This window comes from Schistocerca americana, chromosome 2 (genome assembly GCF_021461395.2).
Source record: "Schistocerca americana isolate TAMUIC-IGC-003095 chromosome 2, iqSchAmer2.1, whole genome shotgun sequence".
In the NCBI taxonomy this organism is placed as follows: Eukaryota; Metazoa; Arthropoda; class Insecta; order Orthoptera; family Acrididae; genus Schistocerca; species Schistocerca americana.
Window position 1 is genome coordinate 203,563,971 of NC_060120.1, and position 15,980 is coordinate 203,579,950.

Consider the following 15,980-nt stretch of genomic DNA (forward strand, 5'->3'; position numbering starts at 1 on the left):
ATTTTTCTCCATTCAGTATTTAGTTCTTATTCAAACTCAGCAACGTAGTGTTGCTGTTAGTTGAGTATGACGTCAACCATGTGTTGTTTATACTTTCAGAGCCATATAGCTCCAAGTTTTTAGAAATAAATTATGATTTCTTCAATCAAATGCCTTACACGAATCACAGAAAGTTGCAGTTCATGATTTTTGTTATTCAAATAATTTTTTGTGCTGGCAGATTGAGAAGATGATTTCGGATCTGTACATCTGGATCACAATGCTATACGAATAATTCTTACCAGGTTGGTGGCCGTATTTTGAACTGGCACTTTATTAACCACTACTATTTCCAAGGCTTTCTCCGAGTGTTGTCATTCTCAAGCGTGTCTACATCATCATCATCACATAAGAATACGTCGAATGTAAGAATCACTTTGTAATATTTCTGGCTTTCCAGCCATCATATTCCGGTACAGGAAGCTCTTTTTAGAGCAGTTTAAAAGACACCAGTGACAAGATGCCGTAATGTGATGTGAGGTACCGATGACAGGTGGTTTGTTCAGTACGGGTATTGTAAGTAAGACCGCCTAAATTGTGGTCCTTCTCCGCCACTGGCTGATTCATCGCAAGTTGCACGCCAAAATAATAATTTTGTATTATTAATATTAGACAAACTACGCAGCGTATTTACTTGCATTTCCTATTTACAGTATCTCAATAGCGTGTTATCATTTCATTATTTCATAAGTATTAATAACTAGCAGAATAATAAACAACTGCTAAACGAAAAGGCAGACGAAACACTTCGGTAATCATCGGATCGCGCCTAACTTGGTTGGCGGGCGAAATGGTTCGGCTGTAAGATCAGAGCAGGTTCGGCAGTGCCGGAGGACGTACATGTTGTCAGTCAAGTTAAGACTGTATTAGCAATGTAACATTATATGGACGTGTAGTTGAGAACATTGTGATTGTTATTGCAGAAATACGCGGTTCATTAATTTGTTGACGAATAGAAATTATTTGTGACTCTAAAGTGGAATGCAATTGTGCAGTTTCTCATGTTCCACCAGTAAAATGTGATTGGTATACCATATAAAGAAACTGAAAAAAAAATTTAATTATTTCTAAAATAACAGTTCGTCGCTAAGAGTTTCTTACAGCCTCACGTTTACGGATAAAGTACCTACGTGCAGTTTTCTGCGCAGGGGACAACTACTATAGAAGACTGCAGGTTGGAGAACATTTATTAGAACTTACGCATTCCACTCAGGGCGTTGGAATCAAGTAGGCACCTCGCGTGTATTGCAATTGTAGTACAAATGAGATCAGTGACACGTTATCTGTGATAACATACAGGAGCTATTGAAAGGGAGAACTTTTGAGGAAAGGGGTTTATCTTACGCACGTATATACCTTCTCTCTCTCTCTCTCTCTCTCTCTCTCTCTCTCTCTCTCTCTCTCTCTCTATCACTGTCTCTCTCCCCCCCCCCCCCCTTTCTTAGCATGCCGTAGCGTATCAAGCGTAGCTATGCATCGTGTTCCACAAATCCCATCGAGAAAGGTAAACTTTTGCGGTATGCAGAAAGTCGAGGTATACATTACCAAAAGAGGAAAAAAAAGCACTAGAAACTTAATTTGCGCGCTGTATTAACGAACTGTCAGTATGCTGCTTGATATCGTATGTGCTTAAAAGGTACAACTTTGATCAACACGAAGTTTAGTTTGAAAACCACAGTGGTTTACCAGGCGCGGAAATACTAGAGGTGGCATGTCATTGGCGTCCTCGAATCTTTGAGCTGACTTCCCCGTAGAGTTATCGGCGAACACAATGTGGACTCCGAATTGTGATTCGACTTGGCATTTTCCACATTAACTAACATTGCCAGAGGTAAAAAAAAGGTGATAAGTGAAGAAAAAAGTCATTGAACCGATCGCATATCGAACCTCTGATCTTTGAGCATGTATTTACACTCTTTATTTTCCCCGTCTTAAAGCATTGCCTTTCGATCACCATTAATGCGTTCCCTAACTTGGCTTCACCACCATTAACATCCGGTAACAGTGGAGTGACCTGGTATTGTAGAGCAAACGTCTTTCGTTTGTTGAAGTGTAACAGGTAAGAAAATAAGTTATTTTCGTTTTAAAGGCATTAGGCCGTGATCCAAGGCATATTTCTCAGCCTTGCGTTATCATCTTCCAGCAGTGGAGACATCACGAGAGCTGTTATAATCTCAGACGAACCCAGGAAGACGAACTGTTTATACTTATCCACTCAACAGTCACTTCAGTGACATCCTGATACAGCTTCCTGAAATCGCGTAGTCGTGACCACGCGTGATATGAAGCTCGAAGTGGGGAAGACTTGGAGCTTCATTCTTGAAAAAAACGGAAATCCTGTTTAAAAAATTGAAACAATGAACAAAAATTTGTAGTTAAGCTAACCTCACTCTTAGAAAACCAACTCTCTTGCAGGAATTAAAACATCGGAAGAAAAATGCGTAATGGAAAATAAAAGCTCTTACTTTTCCAAAGACCTCTATGTCTAACCCACATGTTACTTGCAGCACTTGAGGTCAGGTCAGCTGATGATATATTGTGAGCAAATGAACCACATGGATACCGAAAATATCCCGTCCAGGTCTACGAGTCATAACAGCTACAGGGTGACAGCTAATGAACCACATGATGAAAAAACGTCACTACAGATATTCGCATTTAGGTTACGACATGTTCGATATGCCTGCCATCATTGGCGATGATGTGGCGCAGACGAACAGCGACATTCTGCATGACCCGCTGAAGTATCGGAACATCGATGCTGTCGATGACCTTCTGAAGGGCTGTTTTCAGCTCAGAAATGGTTTTGGGGTTATTGCTGTACACCTTGTCTTTAAATATAACCCCACAAAAATGAGTCTAAGTGTTCAGATACGGACAATATGGCGGTCATTCGAGGGCCGTGCCATTGACCTCTGGGTACCCCAGAGCCAGAATGCGGCCCCCAAAGTGCTCCTCCAGATCACCAAACACTCTACTGCTTCATGGAGTCGAGCTCCGTCTTGCATGAACCACATCTTGTCGGAATCAGGGTCACTTTGGATAATGATGATGAAATCATCCTCCAAAACCTTCACATACTGTTCGGTTGTCAACGTACTGTCAAGGATATCGCACCGATTTTCCGTGACTGGACAGAGCACACCACACAGTCACCTGGTGAGGGTGGAGAGACTTCTCCATCGCGAAACGTGGATTCTCAGTCCCCCAAATCCGCCAATTTTTCTCATTGACGAACCCATCCAAATGAATGCAAATGGCCAACGACAAGGCGCGTGCGCATGCGCGTACTAATTCCCATCATGCCCCGCGACCAATCGTGCAGTTTGAACGTCTTATCGCAAACATTTCAGAAGTTACGACGATTTTATTTCATTTAGTGCAATAATTGTCACTCTGCATGTTTCTGATGTTCTATCCGCCGTACAAGGTGGTACAGACGCGAGGATGTTACTAAACATAGACGATCATTGTCGCAGTTGCCTTGAGCGCCGTACTGTCTGCAAGTAAACACAGACTCGTCCTGCCGCAAGCTGTTCCCTTCCTTGCACACACGGTTAATGGGAGGGACGGAGCGTGACGTAAGCACCTGTCACTGCGTCGCAGCAAGTGGCTAGCGACTCCCCCTCGAGCGCGCACTCCACGTCTCGCGTCAGCGCCCTCTCTCAACACCTCACACACACTGCCGCTCACCAACATTGCCAACGAACCGCAGGCAGGTGCCGTATATAGACACATTTGCATGCCGTGCGTGAGTTTCCTCGGAAACGCGAAATCTTAATTAAATAATTAATCTGTGACAAATAAATAAAGCCTATGGCACAGAACTGCAGCGCTGTGTCGCTGATAAAACAAAAACAATTACGATACTCTTATGTTTCATTAAGAAGGAGAGGTCTTGGACAAGAGGTGCGGGAAGCACGTATATTTCATTGACTGGCACACCGCCATATTTGATGTTATATAAGAACACTGCGAGTTGCAATATTAATAGGCACTAGATTCTGTAAAGAATTTATATTTATGAAAGTAAGTAGAATTATTTAACTGTAGGCTTATTCGTTGAATATATCTGATTTAACTAACTGTGTAAACTTATTATGTTTAGTAGACAGTCACCTCTGTACGACGTATTGACATGGCTGGCAAATTATTCTAATATTGAGATTTAGATTTTGAGTCCGCACCTACCGCAGCAGTCTTTGGAAACGATTTAAATACGAAGTCCGATTATTTGAGTCTTATTTCACGGTCAACTACGAATAACATTACATTTACGAAAAAGCCATTGTCAAGCGTCTGATGCCGAATAATTAAACATCCACGTTCCAGATAAGCAAATATTAATTACATCCAATCACTATCATACATAATTAATAATTAAAATTTGTTTTTTTTTATTTTATTTATTTTATAGCCGGCACGGTTCCGGCAGTTTAACCCCTCCTCGGGAGATAATTAGTCCTTCAGTGTGACTGACCTGAACAAGGTAACCAATCCTAAGCATCTACATCTATATTCGGTGATCTTTTTCGATTTGGAAAAGAAAACTGAGGATGTGTTAGAAGACGATCACTATGGCTTTAGGAAAGGTAAAGGCACCAGAGAGGCGAGATTGGCGTTGCGGATGATAATGAAAAAAAAAAGGAAAGAAAAATCAAGACACGTTCACAGGATTTGTCGACCTGGAAAAAGCCTTCGGCAATGTAAAATGGTGCAAGATGTTCGAAATTCTGGGAAAAACAGGGCTAAGCTATACGGAGAGACGGGTAATACACAATATGTAGAGGAGCCAAGAGGGAATAACAAGAGTGGACGATTATGAACGAAATACTCGGTTTTAAAAGGGTGTGAGACGGACTTGTGCTGCTCAGTCTATACATCGAAGAAGCAATGACGCAAATAAAAGAAAGTTTCAAGAGTGGAATTAAAATTAAAGGAGGAAGGATATCAATGATGGATTCGCTGATGACATTGATATCCTGGCTGGAAGTGAAGAATCGTATGAACAGTCTAATGAGTATAGAATATGGATTGAGAGTAAATCGAAGATAGGCGCCGGCCGGAGTGGCCCGTGCGGTTAAAGGCGCTACAGTCTGGAACCGCACGACCGCTACGGTCGAAGGTTCGAATCCTGCCTCGGGCATGGATGTGTGTGATGTCCTTAGGTTAGTTAGGTTTAAGTAGTTCTAAGTTCTAGGGGTCTTTTGACCACAGCAGTTGAGTCCCATAGTGCTCAGAGCCATTTGAACCATTTTTTGAAGATAGGCGAAATAATTAGAAGTAGCAGAGATGAGAACAACGAGAAGCTTAACATCAAAATTTATGGTCACGAAGTAGATGAATTCATGGAATTCTGCTTCCTAGGAAGCAAAAAACCCATCACGGGCAGAGCAAGGAGAACTTCAGAAGCAAACTAGCACTAGCAAAAAATGTATCCCTTGCCATCAGAAGTCTATTAGAATCAATCATAGGCCTTATTTTTAGGAAGGAATTTCTGAGAACGTATGTTTGGAGCACATAATTATATGGTAATGAAGCATGGACTGCGGGAAAACCAGAGCAGAAGAGAATCGAAGCATTTGAGATGTGGTGTTGCAGACGAATGTTGAAAATTAGGTGGACTGATAAGGTAAGGAATGAGGAGGTTCTGCATTCAACTGGAAAGGAAAGGAATACGTGGAAAACACGTGGCAAGGAGGAGGACAGAATGATATAACTGGTACGCCCTGCTAAACCCGCAGGACAGGACAGGTAGTTTAAATTGTGGAAAGGGGCCAAAATAAGGGGTTGTTAGTTACACTCGAACATACAGCTTTATTTGATCTAACATCACAAGAACGCAAAAAAAAAATAATAATAATTTTAAACACACAGCTTTAATCTTAGGGACTTAATTATGGCTGGAAGCCACTTTAATTTAAAAACGGCTGAAGGCCAATTACTTAAAACGCAAGCATAATCAGAAACTTAAAAGGCAAGCCTCATCTTACAACAGTTCTTCATTTAGGCGGAAGGCCCAAAGAATCTGAGATTTTCAGAGCAAACAATTTGAATTCATAATCAGCTGAAAGCCCAACACATAAATTGTTTTTAAAAAACAAGGCCTTACGTAAAACAGTTCTTTAATTTAGGCTGAAGGCCTTAAGAGCAAAACAACTGCCTGCAATTTACGTCAACGGCCAGGGCAAATAAACGGAACGTTAACGGCAACAAGGCAGAAGATTCCGCTGGTGCACTTCAATTCAAATATCCAAATACAGTGACTCTCCACCGGAGGTAGGCTAGAATTTTCTAACTTGAAAACCACGTTGTTGCCCGCGGGAATATCCCAACAGCCGACAACCAACTCCAACCGACACAATGTGAACAGTCTTGACTTGCTGGTAGATTAAATCAAAGCCACTGACCTCATAGCAATGGGAACAGCACCACACACTCCAGAAACCGCATAGAGACTGCCAGGGGCTCCGGCGAAACTACGTCCCGCGTAGAATTCCTCGCTGCTCCACGCCAACTGACCGACTGCCCACACGGAAACGGTGAAAGGACCAAATATACATCGGCCGATGAGACGACCAACCGAACAACCAATCAACGGCCGTCCCGCTCCAATCTCCCTCCGTCGGACAGTTCATGTGTGTCGCCAGCGGTCCGCGAGCACTGGCTGTCGGCGCCTCACCGGCGCTCCGTCCCCTATTTCACTGGTGCTACGTCCCGACAGCGCTGCTGGTCCGTCCCGAACTGGCTGCCAGACACACCGGAAATACTACCGATCGCTCCAGAGATGGTACGGCAGTGCATTTATCGATACGCGCTGCTGCTGCCGCTCACGGGCAAGTAACGCAGGAAGTTAGTGACGCCAGTAAATGGAATAAGAAAACGAGGCGGCAGTACCGTAATAGAAGATGACAAACAATAAATGGAATAAACATATGTTAAGGCATCACGGAATGACTTCCATGGTACTAGAGGGATCTGTAGTAGGTCGAAACTGTAGAGAAAGACAGAGATTGGAATACATCCCGCAAATAATCGAGGATGTAGGTTGCAAGTGCTACTCTGATATGAAGTGGTTGGTATAGGAGAGGTAATCGTGGCCACATCAGACATCAACTGATGACCTTAAAAAAACATTCCGCGTGGTGTCTGTTTGTTCTATATCGTGTCTCCCTACCACTTTCGCGCAACGACGCTCTGAGCGTGTTTTTAGGGAATTGACTAGTTTGAACCTGGGACCTGTTGCTGGTAAGGAGACGCCAGACCACACATACCACATCTATAATCTAGGTTTAAATTAAGTTTCACAGAAGAGAAAACTGTCAAAATGGTCTACAGTGACCCTCAATTATCTTTAATTACTTATCTAACTTGTCGTAAATTACAGTGGCTGATGTTGCTTCTCATTAACTATTTAACAGAAAAATCATCGCGTTTCAGATTTTTACTTCGAGTGGCAAATGTGAACACCATGAGCTTTAATTGACGATCGACACTAGTATTACGCAAAAAGGGGTGTAACAGATGAGACTTCTGCAGTTCTGAGTGAAGCTTTATGTGCTGTTGTGCAGCATCGCGTGCGTTCATTACCTTGTCGGTGTTCGTCAGGGGGTGGTGAGCAGCACAGCTCCACTCACCTCGCTGTCTCGGAAGCAACTCTCTCCTAACTTCTCTCCTTACTACACTTTACCGAAGTTGGTTTAAAAAAACTATCTGGCTGTGTTTTCATCTGGCCAATCAGGGTCTCAATGTTAACCTTAAGCTCCACCTACAAAAATTCTGTCTATCCAATGAGAAACGTTATACTTTTCGTGGTGGGGCAATGTTTTTAAAGTTTGCAACGTAACAGAGACGCGAAAAAGTCTCATGCTAAAAACTTGCAGCTGGAGTGGCCCTTTCAGTGTTATCGTAAGATCTATACTGTTCTTCTGGAGGGCTCTATCTCTTAACATGGGCTGGGGGGTGGTCCTGACGTAACAGAGACGCGAAAAAGTCTCACACTAAAACTTGCGACTGGGGTAGCCCTTTTTGTGTTATCGTAAGATCTATACTGTTCTTCTGGAGGGCTCTAGCTTTTTGCTTTTTAACATGGGCTGTGGGGTGATGCTAGCGGTTAGCTGGCGACGTGGGTGTCCGTCCCTTATCGTAGGGCCTTCTACCTTAACACGGTTCTGCTCTCGGCTTCTGTTCTCGTTTCTCCCCTCGGAACTGCGTCAGTCTCATGGTGGGAAGGTATGACATGCATTTAGGCATTCTTGTGTTAGTCTGTGGTATTCCATTAGCTCACTCATTACTCGTATTACTTTGGTTAATTTAATGTCACGATTTATTCGGAGCTATGTGACATACTACTGGATTTGCTTATCATGTCAGGGTTTTCATGGAAGGTGTTGGATTTGCCTGACACCTTGCATATCACCACCCTTCGAACTTAATTTTTGGACTGAAGCTAGGCAATAATTGAATCGTTGTCCAAGCCAGTCAAAAATTGTTCCATTATCTAAATTTTGTTGCCTACTGTTCAGCCACGTTATTCTGTTCTATGCTAGTTTGTATTATTAATTTATTTATTTATATTCTTCCACATTATTATCAAAAATATATTTATATTGACAAGGGGAGAATATTTTTATTCTGTTATAATTATTTTTTTAAATTATTTTATTTATTTATTTAATTGTGAAGTTTGTATTTTAAGAAGTTTGTTATCGAAAGTGAGGAGTCTTTCACATCGATTTTCTTAGAAATATTGTTTTTATAAATGTAGTAATTAAGTAAAATCTATTCCTAACACATTTTCTAAATATCATGTACAAGTAAAATGTTTTTTCTTTCTAGACACTCATTTCAACATTGTTACACTAACAAATAAGAATTATTTCCAAGAATTGCTTTGACAAAGAAATATACATACACAAGTATTGAGGTATTATCCTAACAAATGGTACAAATGTTAAAAAAAGGGAAAACATTCAACAAGATAATTTTTTATTCTTTGTTTTTATAAGGAGAAAATAAGTAAAATATAGTTATTCTTTTATTTTTATCAGGAGAAAATAACTGGCATATAGTTTTAGTGTTTATTAAGCCTTACTTTTGTTCTTTATATACTGTCCATTTCAGAACTAATGACTTGTTTTTATCGATTGTCTATTTTTTACTTAAGTCCATAGTCAATGACTGTTATTTTGTAGTTTATTAGCTGTCTGGTGTGCCTAACTTATTTAGTTTTTCACACGTTTCTTTTGCACAATTCCTACATCACATAATTTGATTTCACACATTCACACAATCCTATGAATGTTTTAGCATGAGGTTGGCGAATGTTTTTTGCATGAAGGTGATGGACTTGAGCGTGATGGATGTGGGCAAGTGTTTGATGTACAGCTTCATTCGTTGTTCCTCGTTGGCTTTGCATGTGTGTGTTGCTGTTGTGGAGGTCCCATAATGGAATGGAGCTGTGAGTGCAGAATCTCGTGGTTTACTGGCTTTGTATACGTGAAAGTCATCGTTATGTGTCGCTGAAAGCGGTTGTTTTTCTTTGTAATACTTCGCAGACGACTAGTTTACAATAGGATAGGGATTTGGGAAGATATGTCGTCTATTCTTCACCCATCTTCTTTCTTGGTGTCAATCTTGCGAATCTTCAACTTCTGTTCTTCCTGCTTTTTCTCTGCTTCTTACTTGCTTCTTGGTTCTTCTCTGGGCAGGATATGGAAATATTTATTGATAACTAGTTGCTTTGAAGTTCTCCTCTTAGTAACAGTTTGATAAATTGTTTGGGCGTGTCATTTCTACTTTGTGGAAGTTTTCTTCAGTTTCATGCATCAGCGTGCTGTTTAATAGCAGTAGTGTGACTTTTACACATATTTTTTGCCAGTGGTGGCTTGCCCAGGGATTACGAGCGGTGAAAGTCCGGTGTCTGCTTGTCAGTCCCTGCACCAGTCCCTTCAGCAGTAGATTTACAAGTGCCTTTTGTTGGTCTCACTGTCCTTTCCCTTCTCTCGACGCTTCTGCATTGTAGGAATCGTGTCTTGCTAATTACGTCCTTTTCTTTCTTGATAGTTCTCACGTTGCAACTTGTGGGTCGTTGCACCTGGTCCTTGCTGGAGTTTTTACAATGATTCTTACAAAAAGTTTTACTGATATTCATCTAACATATGTCTAGTATCTACATTGTTTTGCGCCTTTTTAAAAAGCATTACATATTTCGGCTTCCTTTCCATGTTACAATTCTAAGATATTTTGAGTCTTAACTTCTACAAGAAACCTCAAATTCGTTTTTTATTTTTGTGTGTAGTGTCATGGTGTATAGCATTTTAGTATTTCATGCTGTTAGATTATCTACACTTTATCCCTTCGCCTTAATCTATGGTACTATTGGTGTTATTTTGTTTTTGTTTTTATTGAAACTACTTTCTTTTTCCCACCTTCCTCTCTCTCCATTCTTCTTTCTTCTGACGATTGTATCTGCAACATAATCTTTAAATATTGTGCTGATTATTTACCAGTAATAAAACTAATCTTCAAACTTGTACTGAATGTGTTTAATGCTGCCAGTCTTAGGTAAAAATAACTCTGCTTTATCTCGTAAAATACCCTCTAATTCTCTTTTACTGTGTTCCGACATATCTTGAACTTCTTGCAATTTTTCGTCGATTTCTTTATGGACTTCTAACGTGAGTTGAGGCGATTCCCCCTTTTGTGCATACCATTCTAATTCTTCATCCTCTTTATCTTGCGTCATTCTTAATTGTTTGTTTATAACTGCTATTTCTTCTAATTTTAGCTTTTGCTCAAAGAGAAGTGACATTCCCGAATGTTATGCTACGTTTCCCCATATCTATTATCGCTTGTCTCTCATTTAAAAAATCTGCACCTATATTCAAATCTACAGTTAGTTTAGGTATAATCACGGAGTTGGCTTCGATCTTTTGACTTTGACACGAAAGAGTTAACCTTATTTGTCTCGTAACTTCCCCAGCATTGTTGCTAACAGGACCTCTTACTTTAATCTTACGTGTTTTCAGAACTGACAATTCCTCATCGGCATTACACTGCATGAATAAATTTTCTGAGATCGCAGTCAGTTCACTTCCGCTATCAATTACAATATTGACTGGGATATGCTTTACCATGGCCTTCACAATTGGTTGAATTTGAAAGGGTTGGTTCTGTTCTTCTTCTTCTTGCATCAACGAATCCTCCACTGAATAATACATGAGTCTTTTTAGGAATTTCCATTGTGAATTCGAACTTTCTGTAGGATAAGCTTCGATTGCTACTTCTCTCTCTTTTATTTCCTCTTCTCTATTTCTTCCTTCAGCTACGCTTTCTTCAACATCCTCTACTTTTTCCTCATCCTCGTCTATCTTCTCCTTCTTCGTCGCTACTTCCACATAATCGCATCTAAATGCTCTTATTATCGCTTCATAGCTTCCTTCATTATATACGTTTGGTTGTGTGCCCACTAGCCGACCGAAGTGGCCGTGCGGTTAAAGGCGCTGCAGTCTGGAACCGCAGGACCGCTACGGTCGCAGGTTCGAATCCTGCCTCGGACATGGATGTTTGTGATGTCCTTAGGTTCGTCAGGTTTAACTAGTTCTAAGTTCTAGGGGACTAATGACCTCAGCAGTTGAGTCCCATAGTGCTCAGAGCCATTTGAACCATTCTTTGTGTGCCCACTAGTAACTTATTTTCTACTTCTATCGACTGCGCATTATCCTCACTGAATTCACTTTCCCTGGTTTCCATCTCAAATAGCTCTGCAATACTCATTACTTCGTCCTTTCCTCCTACATTCGTTGTGCATGTCTCTGGTAATTCATCTTCCTCGTCAGTATTCTCCCAATTAATTTCGTCCCAGCACGATATTGTTATTTTCTTGTCTTCGTTTTCATCTGGTCCCTGCGGATTTCTTTCTTCCTTCTTCTCTTCTCGTGGTAAGATTTTTGCTTCTCTGTTCAAGGTGCTGCAGTTGTCCTGGGTCGGTGCGTCATTCTCTTTGGCATCGGCGCTTAGCTGTCAACTCGAACGTTTGTCGGGGTTTGGTGGTCTTACCTCCACTGTATTCTCTTTTCTTGTTCAGCTTGTTGATAGCTGTTTCTTTGTTGATAATTTGTCGGTCTATTGGTTCTCCAGTACCCGTTCCGGTTGTCGTTATTTCTTCTGTAATAGTTGTTGCCGTTCCTGGGTGAAATATAGTTATTGCCATATTCTCTTCTAAATCCATACCCGGTTCTTTGTTGAAATCTATTGCCGTTTCTTGGTGCGAAGTTATCACATGGTTTGTAATTATTGTTTCTTCGTACTGTGTCTTGTGGATTCCACTGCTTTTTGCTTTCGTTTTCACGTGCGCTTCGTCTTTTTCTTGCGTCATCTTCCAAAAATATGAACTCTAGTTCCCGTAGAATACCTTTAAATGCTTCGACGTCATTGCTTCCGCGACCTACTAATGATTGCCGGTATTTCAATGGTAGCTTCATCGCGCATAATTTAATCAACTCTCCGTCACTGTATGGTATATCTAAGCATTGATTTTTCTTTGCCATTAATTGGAAAAATTTCACGGGACTCTCCTGAATTTTCAAAATATGGGTTCTGTAATAATTCGTACTTCCCTCTGTTCTGTGCTTCGCTGGACCAATATCGTGAGAGAAACTTCTCTCTGAAATCTTCGTACGATCGGCATGTCGCTGCAACATTCTGCATGGTTTCTGCGACTGTTCCTGACATGTGTACACATATAAAGGCTAATTTGTGTGCTAGCGTCCAGTGTTCTGGTAATCCTACTCGGAATTGATCAATAAAACTTCGTGGATGTAATGAGTTTCCTTCTCGAAAGTGTTGAAATTTACTGACTGTGAGGAAGTGATCGTTGTCGTACTTCGTCATAGTTCCATATGAAATTCGCAGTTCTTCGCCACTTTTGTTTCTGATCATTTCTCCCGTCTTTCTTTCCGGTTGTGGTAGATCCATTGGATATTGTCCACTGTAACTTTCGCCTACCCTTGCGTAGTATCGTTGGAGTGGTACACAATAATTTTCTTCCATCGGTTGTGAACGTGTAGCTGAATGCATTGCACTGTACTCTTCGTGACCTGGCTTTCCATTGTCAGGTATTGGTTCGGTATCTTGTCTGGCTAACCTTACTGCTTCATTGCACGATCCAAACTGTCTTGAATCATACATTTGTGGTTCCGCATGTGTTTGTGATGACGTTTGTTCATCAAGAATTTCGAAACGTGTTTGTTGCTCTGCAGGCTGTCTGATTTCACCTGTGATTGGAATCGCAAATGCGTAATATCTTCGTTAATTGCTTGTTTTTCCGGTGCTGTTACAGATACGGATGTGGTTGCAGACTCTGTGCTTGTTCGTTCCTGTTCACTACGCTCTTCAATGGTTTGCAACAACACTGTTCGCAATTTCTGAAATTGTTGCTTCGTTTGCGCTTCTATTTTGGCTATGCGGTTATCATATCTTTTCAGCGCTGCTTTTGTGATACGTTTGGGTAACACACTGTTTTCAACAACTTCACGCGCTGTACCTGCTGCTTGTCTAGTAATTTCCTTTATCTGTTTCTCTAATTTCTTGACTTCTCCCTGGGTGTCCTACGTAATGTTTTGATCTCTTCCTGAATGTCATTACGCAATGTTTGTGCGTCCGCTTGTACCTTGTCAATGTCTGTTCTCAATTGATTGTGACCTGTTATTAAGTTTCCTATCACTTCTCGAGATTCTTTTGCCTCGTTTTCAGTATGACTTAGGTGTAACTGAGTTTTTTTGTTTTGTTCTTTAATCGCACGCATTTGTCTCGTGGTTTCTGCATTCTGAATTTGAATTTGGTTCGCTATGTCTTTATTTTGCCTTGTCATGGTTTCCGTAATTTGTTGTAATAATTCTACCAGATTGGTGGGTCCTATTGCGTTTTCTTCCGACGTCCTACGCTCCGTGTTTTCGCCCAAGTGTTGGTTCGCAACCGATTGCATTTACCTGTGCTGTGACACGTTTCTGCTCGCATTCCTTGTACTCTGTGGTGAGGGAGCTCTGATTACTTGTACTATGGGTTCTACGTATTCTAGACGGCTGTCTCTCTACTTTCCTGCTCCTCTGTCGTATGCTGACCTAGGTTTTCTGTGCCTTGATGTACATTATCCTCGTTATGGTGCGTTGTCTGTCACATTTCTCGCGATACTGCATCGTCTGTTGTACTGTCCACTATTCTCTGTCCGTCTTCATGTTGGGTCTCTACCTCAATTCGGTCAAGGTCTCGATCTGCCATTGCTAATCTTTCCCAATCCCTTATTTTCTGTTTTAAAAGCAATTCACGCTCCCTACTTCGTGTCAACATGCGCTCATACGATTTCACACGTTTCATAAACTTTTTGCACACACGACTTGACAATCAATTCACTTACTTGTTGGGTCAGAACCAACTTGTCAACGATGAATCCGCCACCCGTGCGCTTGCATTGAGGAGAAAACTTAATTCTAACAACTTTTAAAATTCATAACTTAATTATGCTATTGTCTCTGCTAGAATGTCTCACTTTTTAGTGAATACTTTCTTACTATCTATCGCTGCAGCTACTGATTTCGACTATGTATGCCTTTTTAAAAAAAAAATTTTTATTACGAAAAATTTTTAACAGGATATTTTTCTGACCTAGTTAGGCATGTGGTCGACCTTCAATCATGGTATTTTTCCATCCTGGCAGGGTCGCCATTCTCTAACATTCTGCATGGTGTCTGTTTGTTCTATATCGTGTCTCCCTACCACTTTCGCGCAACGACGCTCTGAGCGTGTTTTTTAGGGAATTGACTAGTTTGAACCTGGGACCTGTTGCTGGTAAGGAGACGCCAGACCACACATGACATGTAGAGTTCAGAAGAGTTCAGTGAGACTAGCGATGATATAACCAAATACTTAATGATTTCAGCGTCAGCTCCACTGCACTCCCTGTAAAAGAATCTTAATACTAACTAAATTTAGTGGAGGGGGTTCAAGGCTTTCCTATTTTTAGTTGGCTGGTAAAATAACGTCGAAAAAGCAGTTAGGTTTACCATTGGAAATTTTATTCTACTCACAAAACATTGTTTAAAAATTGCACTACTGATGAAAGGAAATGTTTTAATACAGGATGGTAAAAACCAACTGCGTTCAACAAAAATGTGAACGAATATTCCCTGAATGGGTTTCCAAGTTCTACAATGGATCAAGGATGACCTATGCCATACCACATCTATAATCTAGGTTTAAATTAAGTTTCACAAAAGAGAAAACTATCAAAATGGTCTACAGTGACCCTCAACTATCTTTAATTACTTATCTAACTTGTCGTAAATTACAGTGGCTGATGTGGCTTCTCAATAACTATATAACAGAAAAATCATCGCGTTTCAGATTTTTACTTCGAGTGGCAAATGTGAACACCATGAGCTTTAATTGACGATCGACACTAGTATTACGCAAAAAGGGGTGTAACAGATGAGACTTCTGCAGTTCTGAGTGAAGCTTTATGCGCTGTTATGCGGCATCGCGTGCGTTAATTACCTTGTCGGTGTTCGTCAGGGGGCGACGGGCAGCACAGCTCCGCTCACCTCGCCGTCTCGGAAGCAACTCTCTCCTAACTTCTCCTTACTACAATTTTACCGAAGTTGGTTTAAAAAAACTATCTGGCTGTGTTTTCATCTGGCCAATCAGGGTCTCAATGTTAACCTTAAGCTCCACCTACAAAAATTCTGTCCATCCAATGAGAAACGTTATACTTTTCGTGGTGGGGCAATGTTTTTAAAGTTTTCGACGTAACAGAGACGCGAAAAAGTCTCACGCTAAAACTTGCAGCCTAGGTGTGGTCCTTTTTGCGTTATCGTAAGATCTATACTGTTCTTCTGAAGGGCTCTATCTTTTAACATGGGCTGGGGGGTGGTCCTGACGTAACA